The following is a 13,293-nucleotide window of genomic DNA, read 5'->3' as shown; positions in this document are numbered from 1 at the left end:
CAGGAAGGTAGATAACATGTTCATTAAATAATTAAACTGCTTCAGAGTTTATACCAGCGCAATCTGCCGTCGTTAAAAACCCTCCTGGTTATCAAAATGACGGTCAATATGCCCACGAAAAAAGGGCCATGACGTCTTGTGCTGCTTTATTGAAGACACCTCGATCAACTTTTTGTTGTTTAGCTCTGGGCGACCCCAAATTTATTCTCGCTGCGATTTTTGCTGAGTTTCTGGCGGTGGTGGTCGAGGAAGATAGAAAAAGTAAAGGGTGCTCGGTTGTAACGAAAAGTGTCCCCACGGTTACGAAGGTAAAGAACGGGATTCTATCGCGCCCTCCCCCACTGTGCCCGTTCCACCTACTCCCATCGTCGTTGTCGTCGTCGTCGTCGCGAGAAACGAAGAAAAGAGGTTCCGTTGCCTGCGCGAACCCTTTTTCGGTAGCATTCCCGTCGCGAATCGCGAAAAATCAAAGTTCTGTGATCCGGTTCCCGATTCCGGTTCTCGGTGGCAAAGTGTGTGCAAAATGTCGCAAGAAACGAAGTAGGCGAGAACGTTCACGCCAACCTCCTCTGTCCTCTTGCGAGCAAAAAAAAGTGCAGCGTGAAAACACCTTCTCCACCAACAGCATCACGGAGAGATAGCCGGAGAGAGAGAGAGCAGCAGGCAGGGAGTGCCTTTCCCGTCGTTCGCCTCCCCCCACTCGGCTCCCTCCTGGATCCTGAGGAGTGGTACACCTGTCGCAGCGTTTTTGCTGGGAGGAAGGAGGGAGGAAAATGCAAGGGTGCAGTTCACACCGAACCAAGAATGAAAATTAAATGTCAAGGAGCAGGCGGTGGGGGACAGAAAACGTCGCACCAAAGTCGAAGATTGTTGCACCACGGGGCGTGGTGGTCAAGCGGTTTCTCCGGAAGAACGGATTGTGCAATATTAATCATTGCATATTCCACAGGATCCCGGCAGTGACGGGTTTAATCAACGTCTCTTCCTTCTTTGCAGCGCCTTCTTTGTTTGTGCGAATTAATAATCCGCGAAAAGCGGTGCGCGAGAGGTCGCATTTGTGCCAATGGAAACAGGAACCGTGAGCGCAGCCTGGCAACGGTGCTTCCTTGTTCCGCCGTCTCCCCTAGAGACAAGTGTCCTTGCTCCTTGTCAAAATTCAATGAACCTGTCCGTGTTCGGCTGATGCGGTTGTCCTTAGCTTGTCGTTTTTTTTTGGCAAGGTCCTTGTATCCTTCCATTCCATTGCGCACAGGACACGGTTTCGATGTTTTCCGGATCTGCTGCTCCTCTGGGCATGATTGAGTAACCAATTTTCCGCTCTTCGCTCTCTGAAGGTCTCTTTCTCATCCCTCTTCTCCCGCCCTTCCAGCATTTTTAGTTTTACGAGATAGCGCCGCCCCCCCCCCCCCTGTGTCCAAAGAAGAAGTGGCACCGGGATTTACTACGAAAAATTGATCGATTTATCCCCGTGCGTGCGTGCGCTTGTGGCGGAAGGAAGTAGTGTGAAAGCTAGTAAGCTCAACTCCACCACAGTTGGCCACTGGTTCTCTGTGCTGTGATGAACGTGATGAAAAATCGAATCGAAATCGAGTAGCCATTGGCATAGAAATAGCAGCCGAGTGTGTGAAGCATCGAGAAGACGGCGGAGCATCGACGAGAATCGCGGGTGTTCAATCGAATATATTTTTGGGAGAATCCAGTGAAAATTTGGATGTGAGTTCGTGCCCCATTCGGTTTTAGGCCAGTAAGCTGCTTGCGAGAAACAACAACAACCCTTACGGCGCGATTTGTGGATTGCTGCAGCGTTTGCAACGATCATCACTAACCGCCCTTGCTGTGATCAGACCAGGTAAGTGTGTCCAGCTTGATCATTCAGCCAGATATAATACTTTTTTTTAGGTAGATAAAGGGGGAGACGGGGATCCATGCTGCTGGTTCTCACGCTCACGGTGCGTTGAACTGTCCAACAGCAGCAGCAACATCAGCTGCAGCACCGGGATTTCTTATCAGTTCGAATAGCAAAAAGGCACCATAAAAGTCTCCGACCGACCAGCGCGATAGAGGCACCGGCGTTAGCAATTTGTCTTCGCCTTTTCGCGATGCATTTATGGCCGGTTGATTAGCTCCAATTTTTTTTTTCTCTCGTCTTCTTCCAACGCCTTCATTTGTCTTCGGCATTTGCAGCGATGGCGCGTGATTTGCTGTATCGTATTTTGAATCTGTTTTTTTTTGTCACACATCATGGTGCGTTGGTGTAATGCGACACTTGGTTGTTTGCGCTTGGTTTGCACAACGCCCGCGATCGTGGCCCGGCAAGGGACCGGTTAGCATATCGCACAGCACCGCCTCTTCAGGTGCTGCATGGCATGAGCTTGGCCAGGCCAGAAAGGAATGCGAATGGCGAAAGAGAACGCTCGCGCGGCTGGTTAGAGTAAAGTTGCAATGTTTGCGCTATATGGAAATGGCAGCCGCAGGAGCAACGGCGGACCTATGCTAATCATTAGCTCGTGCCCGGATCACAAATCGAGTAGACCGTGGAAGTGTTATGCGAGTCACCACCGCCCGGGACCACCGAGCATCACTTTGGCTTGCTTTGTTCAGTAAAAAAAGAAAGCAGAAAGCAGCTCAGTTCCAGGGCGTAAGGAAAATAGTGGGATTAATATAAATATAAGTGCACCCTGGGCCCTTGAGGTTAAAAGGTTTGTTTTCCACCCGTAACTATGGCAGCGTGCAGAGTGATACTGCCAATGGAAAACAACTGGGCCATTTTAATGCCCGCTGGGAATTTATATTTTTCTCTTCCCTGTCGTATGCAAATGCGGCCTGTCTCAAGTCTCAGCAGACGCAGCGTAACGGCAGCACCAGTAGCAGCAGCAACAGCAGCCTGAATAGATTTGATTCCATTGCTAAACGACAATGCAGTTCAACTATAAACAATCGCCAACAGAGGATTCGCAACGCACCAAAAGCCAATGCGGCAAGCCCCGTTGTTGGCCGTTAGTTTCTCGTTATGAGCTCGATTTGCCTGAAACTAACGCGTGCGTGAGACGCGTGAGGAGCCAGTCGGTCACATTTAATCCGTGGAGCCGACTTTATATAGATCTCTATAAATCCGTGGTGTGTATCGTGGTGTGTGCGCGCGCAGAGCATGCGAACTCGGTCCGTTGTTTATGTAACATGATAGGCCAGTTGCATAATCCCGAGATCATCCCCTAGGGCTTAGTTGTACAATAACTCTCCTCGGCATGTTCTCGAATGGATTAAAATAAAATCGAATCAACGCATTGGCAAAAAAAAAACTCCGGCTCTGGCTGCTAAAAACGAACTTTAGAGAAGCGCCGCAATTGCATTATCATAAACGTTCGGTTAGGGAGGGGGGCTCAAAATGCTCAGATCATCTGCCATCTGATACCAATCGCGAGACGCGCTTTTTAGATGCGTAATGACGCGGAATCAGTTCAATCTTAGGCCGGGCCCAGCGGCTTCGACGTCTGATGCGGCACATATTTACACATTCCGTGACTGGGAAACCTTGTACCGCGGCGAACTCGGAGCACGAACGGCTGAGTGCCGCCGCCGGTACTAGAAAATGCCGTGACCAAGGCTCGTGTGCCGCGTGGTGGTGGTGGATTGAGGCAAAAAGCTACAACTCCGCAGCTCCGCTCAAGTACCGCTTATTGTATCGCCGCGTGATGCTTAAATCAAATTAAGAGCTAGGCGCAGCGGAGCACAGATCGTCGAGAGGAGCCCCCTGGTTCGCCGTTTTCGCCTCCCGGGTTTGTGCCTCGTGACCGACGTGCTGCGGTTTGGATCGCACGGCATCATCCCATCTTAGAATGTTCATTTATCCATCACCATGCGAACACATCAGCACACGCCACGGATCTTCAATCCGTTTACTTGTTTGTCACAGCGTCATGTGAGTGGCAGTCTGTATCGTTGAGCGGTTTAATGGAATCCAGAAGAAGAGAGACACTATAGGAAGAGGAGTTTTCTCATTTAAAATAGTTGAGATAATTGCAAAGCAGTTCCATCAAGCGCTTTGTCATTTGTTGTTGAAAACTTGGAATAATTGTCGCTTTTATGGGATTTCATGGTCCAAGGACTGACAGCCCTGGTTAGTTCCACCGTGGGATGGCGTCATCCTTTCCCCCAGACATCGTCGTTGTCGTGGTTATGATTATGAGATCTTTCAATTGCGTCGCGCTCGGCCGGGGTCGTGGTACGTCTTGGAGCAGCAGCGCCAGGAGCCGCATATGCAATTGACCACTAATTGACCCCACAAATTGATGCGTTCAACCCCTTCCACGATCCACGATGTGTCATACATGTGGTTCAAGATACGCTTTCCCCGTTCCCACTGGTGACAGATTTGTTACCATTCAACCCTTTCCAAGCTTGATAATGTAATCTATTTTAGCAAAAAGAAAAAAAAAAACTTTCCGCTTTGTAGGGGAGGCATTTGTTACTGCACGTAGCATGGACTGTGATTTTAATTAGTGAGCCCGTGAGTCGTTATCACCACTCGATCGGCGATCTGATGAGACTAGCCCCTTGAGTACAGACCATCAGTAGCTGAAGTATTAGATGGCCAACTGATAGTGTGACACCGATAGCAGCACCCCGCGTTGTGTAAATTTGATTTTGAAATTCATCAACTCCAAAGAGAGAAGAAAGCTAAATTAGATTCGCGTGTTTCGTGTACGCTATGAAACCCCGGGGCGGGAATCCATCCGGCGGGGTCCCCAAGAATTCTTCCAAATTCTTCTCCCCCACGGTAAAAAGCCGAACCTCTGGTACGTGACATCCAAGCAAAGTGGTTCTTTCCCCAGCAGTTCCTAAGCTCTGAGAGCCTCCGAGCATCGCCAGGCGTCTGTGGGTGGTCGGTCATTGTGCGATTACATTTCTTAGCACGTGTGTCATTTTCCTTGAATAACATGATGAGGAGTTCCGCTGCGGAAGGTTGGTTTAGCTGCGACACTCGCGCACCCTTATCATCAATCCCGGTCATGTTTTGATGGCATCTTTTTTCTTTTTGTGGGTCAATTCATTAAAAAAACTACAGCGATAAATTCACCTTTTTTACATCTTTTCATACTCTCAAGCTCCTATTGAGTCCACCGGGAGCATCTGATGACAGACAGGTTGTTGAAAAGTGGGTCGAGAACCACCAGAAAAGGGAAGGCGAACATCATCAGCGAATTCAATTTCCTCTCTTGCATTAGTTTCACGGGCGCGCGCGCGCGCGCTCACACTCGTCACTATTCAAATCAACAGGTCAGACGACAGTATTTCCCGACTAGATGTTGATGGAAAGCGCACTCGCTCCCTGGACTCTTCTCAGCGTCGAATGCAGAATTGGCAGCAGCCAGTTGCAAAGGCCCTCTTCCACCCGGTAGTACACGTGGTCCACGCTTTGTTTGGAAGGATGGCAGTAGCAGACGAGTTCCATTCATACGTAAGATCCATCTAATTTCCCACTCACGTCTAGTTTCCTGGTAGAAGAGCATCTCCATGCATCGCTAGACCATTTTCCTAACATGCAACTGCGCCCCATGATGATGATGTTGATGATGATGAAGATGGAACGATAGACAACCGACGATAGCCAGCCATATATGAGCGAAAGCTTTGGTCTGGTGGTGTCTGGTGGGTCAGTTGCATCTGCTGCAATGTAGCCGCCCACGATGCCGAGTGGCCGAGACCGTAGCATTTCATCACGAGCAACATCAACATCGCCATCGTGCATGAGATGGACCATTTCACTCTCTCGAATCAGTTGCATCAGTTGGTGATGACCGTATTTGCCTTAATTTGCATACCAAGCAAGGCTAATAGGAAAAACCATAGAGGAAAAAAATGGACGAAGAGAGAATTGCAACTTGCGAGATTGCGAGTACGTATTTCAGGCTGGCTGCATGCATTTCCACGTTCCAACTCCAATTGTATGATATGGCGGATGGCGGAAATGATGACGTCTAAACCCTAGTCTGCATGGCTCGAGATTCGAGACTTGGACATTTTCTCTCCCTTTTTTACCCCCCTTTTGTTACAAGAAGTCATCGAGACTAATGGCTTCGGGTTTTTTTTTTTGTAATGAGACCACACTCTGTGTGCGTACTCGGTCTTACTTCCGCGAGTTCTCCTCCACTTCCTTCGGGGGGCATTCCTTGGCAGCCTTGAGGTTGGGTGGTTTTAAGTCGATTTCGCCAGTTATTTATAGCCAGGCTGTGCTGCGTTACGGTTGTGGTGCGTCGTTATCGTCGGATACCGGTAACTCGCGCAAATTTCCACGCATTTTCACGCGCAAATCACGCGCGAGTACGTTGCCGTAAGTCGCACGCAGCAGGACAGCACCGAGCCCTGCAGGATACAGGTGGGTATTGCCTCGGTGACGTACTTCGACTTCGCTGCTATTTGCCACTAGCAGTTCTAAGCTGGTTCTGTTCAAGAATTCAAGAGAGAACAAATGCAAAAAAAAGGGCCCCACAGGGAGTCGCTAATTACATGCGCGGAAAGCATTGTTTTTACTCTTGGGCATATAATGGTGTAATGCCCGGTGAGTGGCGTGTGCGCTAGATAAATGTTCTCTTCGCCGAAGGCTGAGACAACCAATTAACACATCAATACACTGTTTGCACGAAGCTCTTTGATGGTGGCAGCAGCAGCAATTATTCAAACTGAAAAACGCTTACTTTGCTTATCAGCGTTTGCTTAAGATGATAAAAAAAAAACAAGTGCAGATATGCATACATGTGACGTCGATAAGGTCGGCTTGACATGCGAGCTTCCGAAGACGAGCTACGAAAGGGGAGAGAAGATGGCTGGCGATGACTGTCTTACTTTTCGTCCCCCTTTTTTCTCATGACACCGCGATATGGACGCCGCGTTTCGGTTGCTCTGGCTTTCATTTTCCATATTCAATTCCTACCCCGCTCTCGGTGGGAGGGTTGCGCCGCCATACCACCTACCACAATTATCCCATAATTGTGGTGCAAAATATGTGCAAATTGCGTGCCGTTCGGTGCTGCTGCTGTTAATGTGTTGTGTTTGTTGATGTTACGACCCTCTGCCCCCGCACCAGTGCCACCTTCTCTCACTTAATGATGGTGCATGATAATGGCATGCGCCGAGAGGAGGAGGGGTGGAGGAAGAGTGTGCATGACGCTCTGCCTCTGTCATTTCTCACCGAAACTGTATGGGGAATGACGTAGCGGGTGGTGTGTGATAGATGATGATGCCGTGATGCCATATGATGTTGCACTTTCTCCGGAAGTGAGCACTCGCCAGTGTCTCTCTCGGTCTGTTGTTTATGTGCTTTGTGTGTGCGCGCGCGTCCGTTTTTGGTCGCGCAGAAATGGGCATATGAAATCGCTAATGAAGAACTGATTAGATGATACGCGAGAGTCAAGAGATAATATGAAGGATTGACGCTGCGGTGGCGCTCTCGCTGTCTCTGAAACATTATTATCATTATTATCTCAGGCAACACACACGGCGCTCACTGGTGTTCGCTGACAGGATAATGGGTTTTCCAATTTGTAAACGAATTTCTAGTTTCCGTAAAATCCGTTTGGAGTTTTGTGGATAATTTCAGGGTGAAAATGGAACAGAGAGCGCCACCTTTTCTTTGCATTTTCACATATTTCACAGGCGCATTTCACTATAAGTTATAGGCGTGTTGGGGTGATGGTCGAATGTCTACTGGTAATGCCTATTGCTTAAAGCTTGGAACAGTTAATATTTGGCCGCATAAAATAGAACACATCTCAGGCCAGCAATAAGCTATACACATGGAAAAGGTGTCATTTTGTAGGTATTTTATCTAGGTATGCATAAAAAATACAGATTAAATTATTGTCCCGCGGTTCCGTGTTAATTTACGCACTGTTGGTTTAATGCGACTCATAATTTTCTGCACAGTAGTGGAAGAAGTCTCATTGACCATTTTTCAAGTCATTTTTTCAATCAAGCGTTGTTTTATGAAGCTATCTGGCTATTTTCTGATTTGATACCATCTTAAACCTTACCATAAAAATATTTGTCCAACTCTGATTGCACCTGTCGTATGTTTTTTGGCCAGAATACACTTAGAGATTCCAGAATCGTTGAAAATTGTTTGGTTAGATTTAACCCGTAGAATTGGGTATGTGATACGCTTCTCGGCTTGTTTTATTATGCCCGATTTAACGTAAGAGTCCCCCAGTACCGTTTGAATATGGTATTTCGAGCATTGCTTGATATTTTGGTGATTCTTCTCCGGTCAGATTGAATTTTCATAGTGAGTGTCCAAACTTTTTTTTTCACCCTTCCTGTTCCATCGGCGATAACTTTTGAAAGTATGGTTCGATTTTGTCGATTTTATTTTATCACTAAAAGAAAAGACTATGCGAGGAGCGTTACAGTGAGTGGAAGAATGTGGCCAAATATTAAGTGTTCCAAGCTTTATAAGCGTGTTGGGGTGATTGTGATGGCCTCCCCTGCTGGTAATGCTGCTTAATCACGCCTATTGCTTATCTAATTGACTCATCTTCCGAGGTGAATTATTCAGCTCCTTATCAGAGACATCTAAAACAGCTCCACTGTCAGTGTCAGTGTCCTCGCATATGGGGCTTTCACTGTAGCGACAAGACGACACGCATCACTTTCACAGTGACACGGCCCTCACCGTGGTGCTCGGTAGCGCCACATTCCCGCCGGGGAGGAGCAAGTAATTGTAAATCGCTCTCTAATCATATCACGGAAGTGGAAAGGGCGGCCTATGCGCGAATGTTGTCTTTCGGGAACCCTAGAGTCAGACGCTGAAATAGATGTGGTTAAAAACGCCAGGCCTAAAAACGTTGTCTGCGTCTCTGACCAAGTCAGCGCGAACGGAGAACACCGCCATCGTCGTCGTTGTCGACGTTGAAGTTCTAAATTTATCACGGAGCACACCAACCACGGTCCTAGAAATGACGACACGCGAACCTCCTGCGAGTGTCTGCGTGTTTGTTGAGCGCCAGCTACCAAGAGAGAATTTGCGGGGAGATGCGGTGAGGTGCGGTGCAGCGGATCCCCGATATTCGGGGGCCTAAAATTATCTCCTTTCCATTACCGAGAGCAACCACCATCTTCACTACCATCGCTTCACCACCACCATCAGGTCGGTCCCAGGATATTTTGGTATTTGGCGTTAAATGGAGGAACCGTGAGGTGTGGAGTAGTACCGTGTATTTGGCGGCTAGCTTCCGATTTCGTGTGCCTAGTTTCCATCCGATTTTCCACGCATGATTATGGTGGAAGTCGAAGCAGCAACAGCTCGTTGAAGCCAACGTCGAAGCGACTCTGCACCACCACCAGATGGACGAGATTTGGAGCACGGGGTCTCTGGTCTGTTGCTGAGGAAAACCGATCAAAATTGACCGAACGGGTTCCTTCTCCTCCGCGCAGGCCCACTCGACCGCGCAACAACAACAACGGAGCGAAGCGGTTGTCGAAGTTGAACTGAAAAACTTGGCTTTTCGATAGGGGAAGGGGAAAATCCGGAAAAGTCCCGACAGACACACAGTCACACATTGACAGTTTGAATGGGTGGAGGGGGTGGGGGGCACAGTTTTCCTTTCCGCTTCGTCGCTCCATTCAAACACCGGAAAACAAACGGAGAGACGCGAACGCGATGTTAATTGTGGCTTAAATTAAGCCCGCTTCAACGACGACGATGGCGACGACGACGATACCTGCCCGGACCTTTCTACCGTGAACGGAACGGGACACTCTCCTTCTTCTCTCCACCGAGGGGGTTCACTAGATGATATCGGGTGGGCTCTCTCCATGCAGTGGTCTCCAGTCCCGGCGCTGTTCGACCGTTAAAGTCCACTTTACGGCGGTGGCGATAGTCCCCGAAGGGCTGGATGGGGAAGAAGAGGAAGGAATCGGTTGTCACCGTTAGCTCTCCGCCAGCGCGCCGTGGCCGCAAGTATTGGGAGTGAAAGTGGCCAACGGTTTTCCTCCCTGTGGCCAAGATGGAAAACTTTTGCCCCTTTCCCGTCGCCCCCCACCCCCAAAGCTAGTGGTATTTATGTCCATTGTTTATGCCGAAGCAGCAGTTGGTGGCTGGATGTCAAACAAATTGTAACACGGCAGACGGGCGATACAGGGCACGTGTTGTCGCACAATGGGAGTCTATTACTGTCTATTGTTAACCGGTGGTGCCATTGGAGCGCGGGACTGCGGGATTATGCTACGATTTATGCAACCATTTCGGCGCTTAATTCGATTGTTTGCTAGCTGGAAGCGGATGGAGCAGCGCATGGAATTGGAAACCTGCGCTATCATCGGACTCTAATCGGCAACCGATACAACCGGCGCGCGTAATACGCATGCCGGTACTAATTAGTCTGTGCTTTAAAAAAAAAGAAGTGAAAAAACGTAAAAAAAATGATCCAACATTCCTAATGGCGTCCCCCGTCGCTCCTCTGTTCTGTTAATGATCATAAGTAAATCAAGAAGCCCTAGTTACGGTTCAGACTGCCAGCGAATGATCATCCAGGGATCGTTCCAGTTACTCGCGAAGAACTCTCCGAGCGCACGCAGCGTGTAATGGTTTTTTAAGCAACAACGCACTCCCCATTAGATCTCTGCCTGTCTGGTCTCTGGTCTGTGGTCTGTGGATCGCTGATTATGCGTTGCTTATGGAATTAGATTTCCTCCCCCCGTGTGTCTGTTGAACAGAGCAGAGAGTCAGTGTAGTTGGTCTGATTACTGTGTGTGCGCGCGCGCGCTCGCGAACGCACGCTTTTTTCCTAAGTCGCTTCGCTCGCTTGTTGTCTCGAGACACAGAAGGCCCACGGGCCGCGTACGGACCGAACGAACCGTCAATAATCAGATACCAGAACGTAGAACACGCGGAACATGGCTTCCTGGCTGGCTGGCTGGCTGGTTGGCTGCATTGGCTTTGTGTCGCAGTCGAATGCACGTCGTTGCCGCCGCCACGAGTCTCAAGAACCATGAATCACAATGGCTGTTTGTGATCATCAAGTCCGGCCTGTTAGTTGGACACGATGCACACTGGGCCGTCGCGCTGGTCAGGAGAAATAGGCTGAAGGGAGAGAGAGCGAGTAATGAGTGCGAGTGTGGTTGTGCAATCAACTGTATTACCATAAACTCTGGTCTAAAACCCCTTTTTCCCCTTTTTTGGTTCGACCATGTCCGTGTTCTTTTCGTCTCAAACGCTGGTTGGATTAATTATTAGCTTCCAGCGTGGTCCGGGAGAGCGATTGTAGTTGTTGCGCAAATCGAATTAGACAAGCGACTCTCGATGGTTGTGCAGGAACTGATCGTTCTTCATCTTGCGCCACGCAAGGGTATCCAATAATTTTGACTTAAGGCCCTAGTATTCAACTACTAAGTCTGAGGTGTCTGGCAACTGACAGTTCAAGGTGTCAGACGTAAACCTAGGGCAGCAAATTGGTATTGTTTTGTACTGGATCAACTCAGCGAGTAAGCTTGCATCATATGTGCATCTGATTATGCTTCCGCAATAAACTGTGGGATTCGATGACGTATCTAGCATCTCATAGCATGTCATAACATTCCCACGCAACATTCCGCCATTCGTCTTGGTTGGCGCGAAACCTGGAAACGAACAAGAGGCGAACTGCAGCCGCGCCTACAACTGTGGAAATCCGCGCGCGAGTGTTGTTCGAAGTACTTGGCCACTTTTGCCACGTGTACCTCGTCGACCGGATGAAAACGTCGGCAAGAAAACAGAATTGAGGAATGCTAGTTGAGTTGTGTGTGTCTCGCGGTTGGTAGAGAGTGGCTTCTTGGCTTGGCGTCAATACTGGAGACACGAGCTTCGAGTTGAGTTGATCATGATGATGACGTCCACGCGCTCTCGGGGGTGGACAAATGATAAACAAATGGTTGCTGATGTGTGCTTGTGCTTGAGACAGAAAGAGAGTTACGAGAGTGACGTAATTCCATAAGAATTCTTTAACCTCCATCCTACTGGAGAACACCAGATCCATCCAGCGTGATATTAGTGTGATTAACGTTCGTTTTATTGAGGATCATCCACCTTCACTAATTGCTGCTCACCGTCGCCCACCGGCTGAGGGGGATTATTTTTAATAACCTTCTTTTTTACAATTTCATCATCGACATCATCGACCCTAGGCACCGATAATTATGAATCGCAAGCATTACACCACAGTCCAACCGACAGCTATGATGCTATGCGGTGGTGTGGACATAAAATCACAATTCCGTCGATGAAACAAAACCAACAACCCACGGACCTCTTTCGGTTGGTGGGTCGCCGAGAAACGACTGTAAAATACTTCCTCCTTTCCGCTGCGCTGTATCCTCTCTTCTGTCCGCGTTGCGGAACCTGGAGCGGGACAAGCGTCGTGGTGGTGTGTCACGGCAGCCACGTACACTGTGCTGATGCGCTCAGCTGTTCATGGCCATCCAGTAGTGGCCCACTGGCTGCTACACCACAGCTGCTACGGTCATCATCATACAACCCTCCTGCAAACCCGAGTGGTGGGGCCTGTTTGAACGATGAGGTCGCGTCCGGCCGACCGAGCGAACCACAACCACAACCGCACGCAGTCCGCTGTGTGGTGTGTGCGGATTTATCAATCAAAAACATTTTATGATTATGATTTTCGCACGGCGCAGCAGCAGCGCAACATGGCATGGCATGGCATGGTATGGCATGGCACGGACCGGACTGGACCACGAGGAATGGCGCTAATAATAGTATCCATCATCGTCCAGGCGGACCAGGCAACGGGTGCACCTGCGAACCATCATCGAGCCGCAGCACTCTCCTCCGGGAGGATTTCGATATCCGGAAATCCACTTTACATCCACTGTCTGCCACTGAAGTGTGGCCTGCGATACAAACGATGGTTTGTGTGCGTCAGAGGACGTAATCGTTTTCGAATCTCGGCCGACAGAATTCTGGATTATTGTGGATGTTGCGGGGAGGGGGGTGAAGATCTTTCTACGACCATCCTTCTGCAGCTCGAATGGGGAATTGGTAACTTGAACACTTGAAACAGTGCGACTGTGTATCGTGTTACACTGGTGCGAGGAGTTTACTCTTCCCTTTTTGTTGCCAGCAAATGGACAAACATCGTCGTCGTCGTCGTCGTCGTCGTCGTAGCCGCCATCGCGCGTCATTTGTTTGTCGATAAGTCTGCCACAAGAATGGCAGCCCAGAGAGAATCGCTTTATTGGCCGGCGACGAGCAAGCAGAAGATGAAACAGGACGACGACGAGGAGGTCAGTCTGGTGGTTATGTCT

At 49.1% G+C, this 13,293-nt stretch overlaps 1 protein-coding gene across 1 annotated transcript in view; it reads left to right on the top strand.

The window, feature by feature from the left end:
* Window positions 1–183: 183 nt before the first annotated feature.
* Window positions 184–13,293, top strand: part of LOC126578330 (sarcolemmal membrane-associated protein-like) — a 21,469-nt gene continuing 8,359 nt past the window's right edge. Inside the window, exons 1-2 of the mRNA XM_050240768.1 lie at window positions 184–308; window positions 1,370–1,849. The gene's annotated coding sequence lies outside the window, so the exon portion shown is untranslated. The remainder of the gene's footprint in view (window positions 309–1,369; window positions 1,850–13,293) is intronic.

Source organism: Anopheles aquasalis, chromosome 3 (genome assembly GCF_943734665.1).
Source record: "Anopheles aquasalis chromosome 3, idAnoAquaMG_Q_19, whole genome shotgun sequence".
NCBI lineage: Eukaryota > Metazoa > Arthropoda > Insecta > Diptera > Culicidae > Anopheles > Anopheles aquasalis.
The sequence above is the reverse complement of the archived record's forward strand: the minus strand, read 5'-3'. Positions and strand labels throughout refer to the sequence as shown.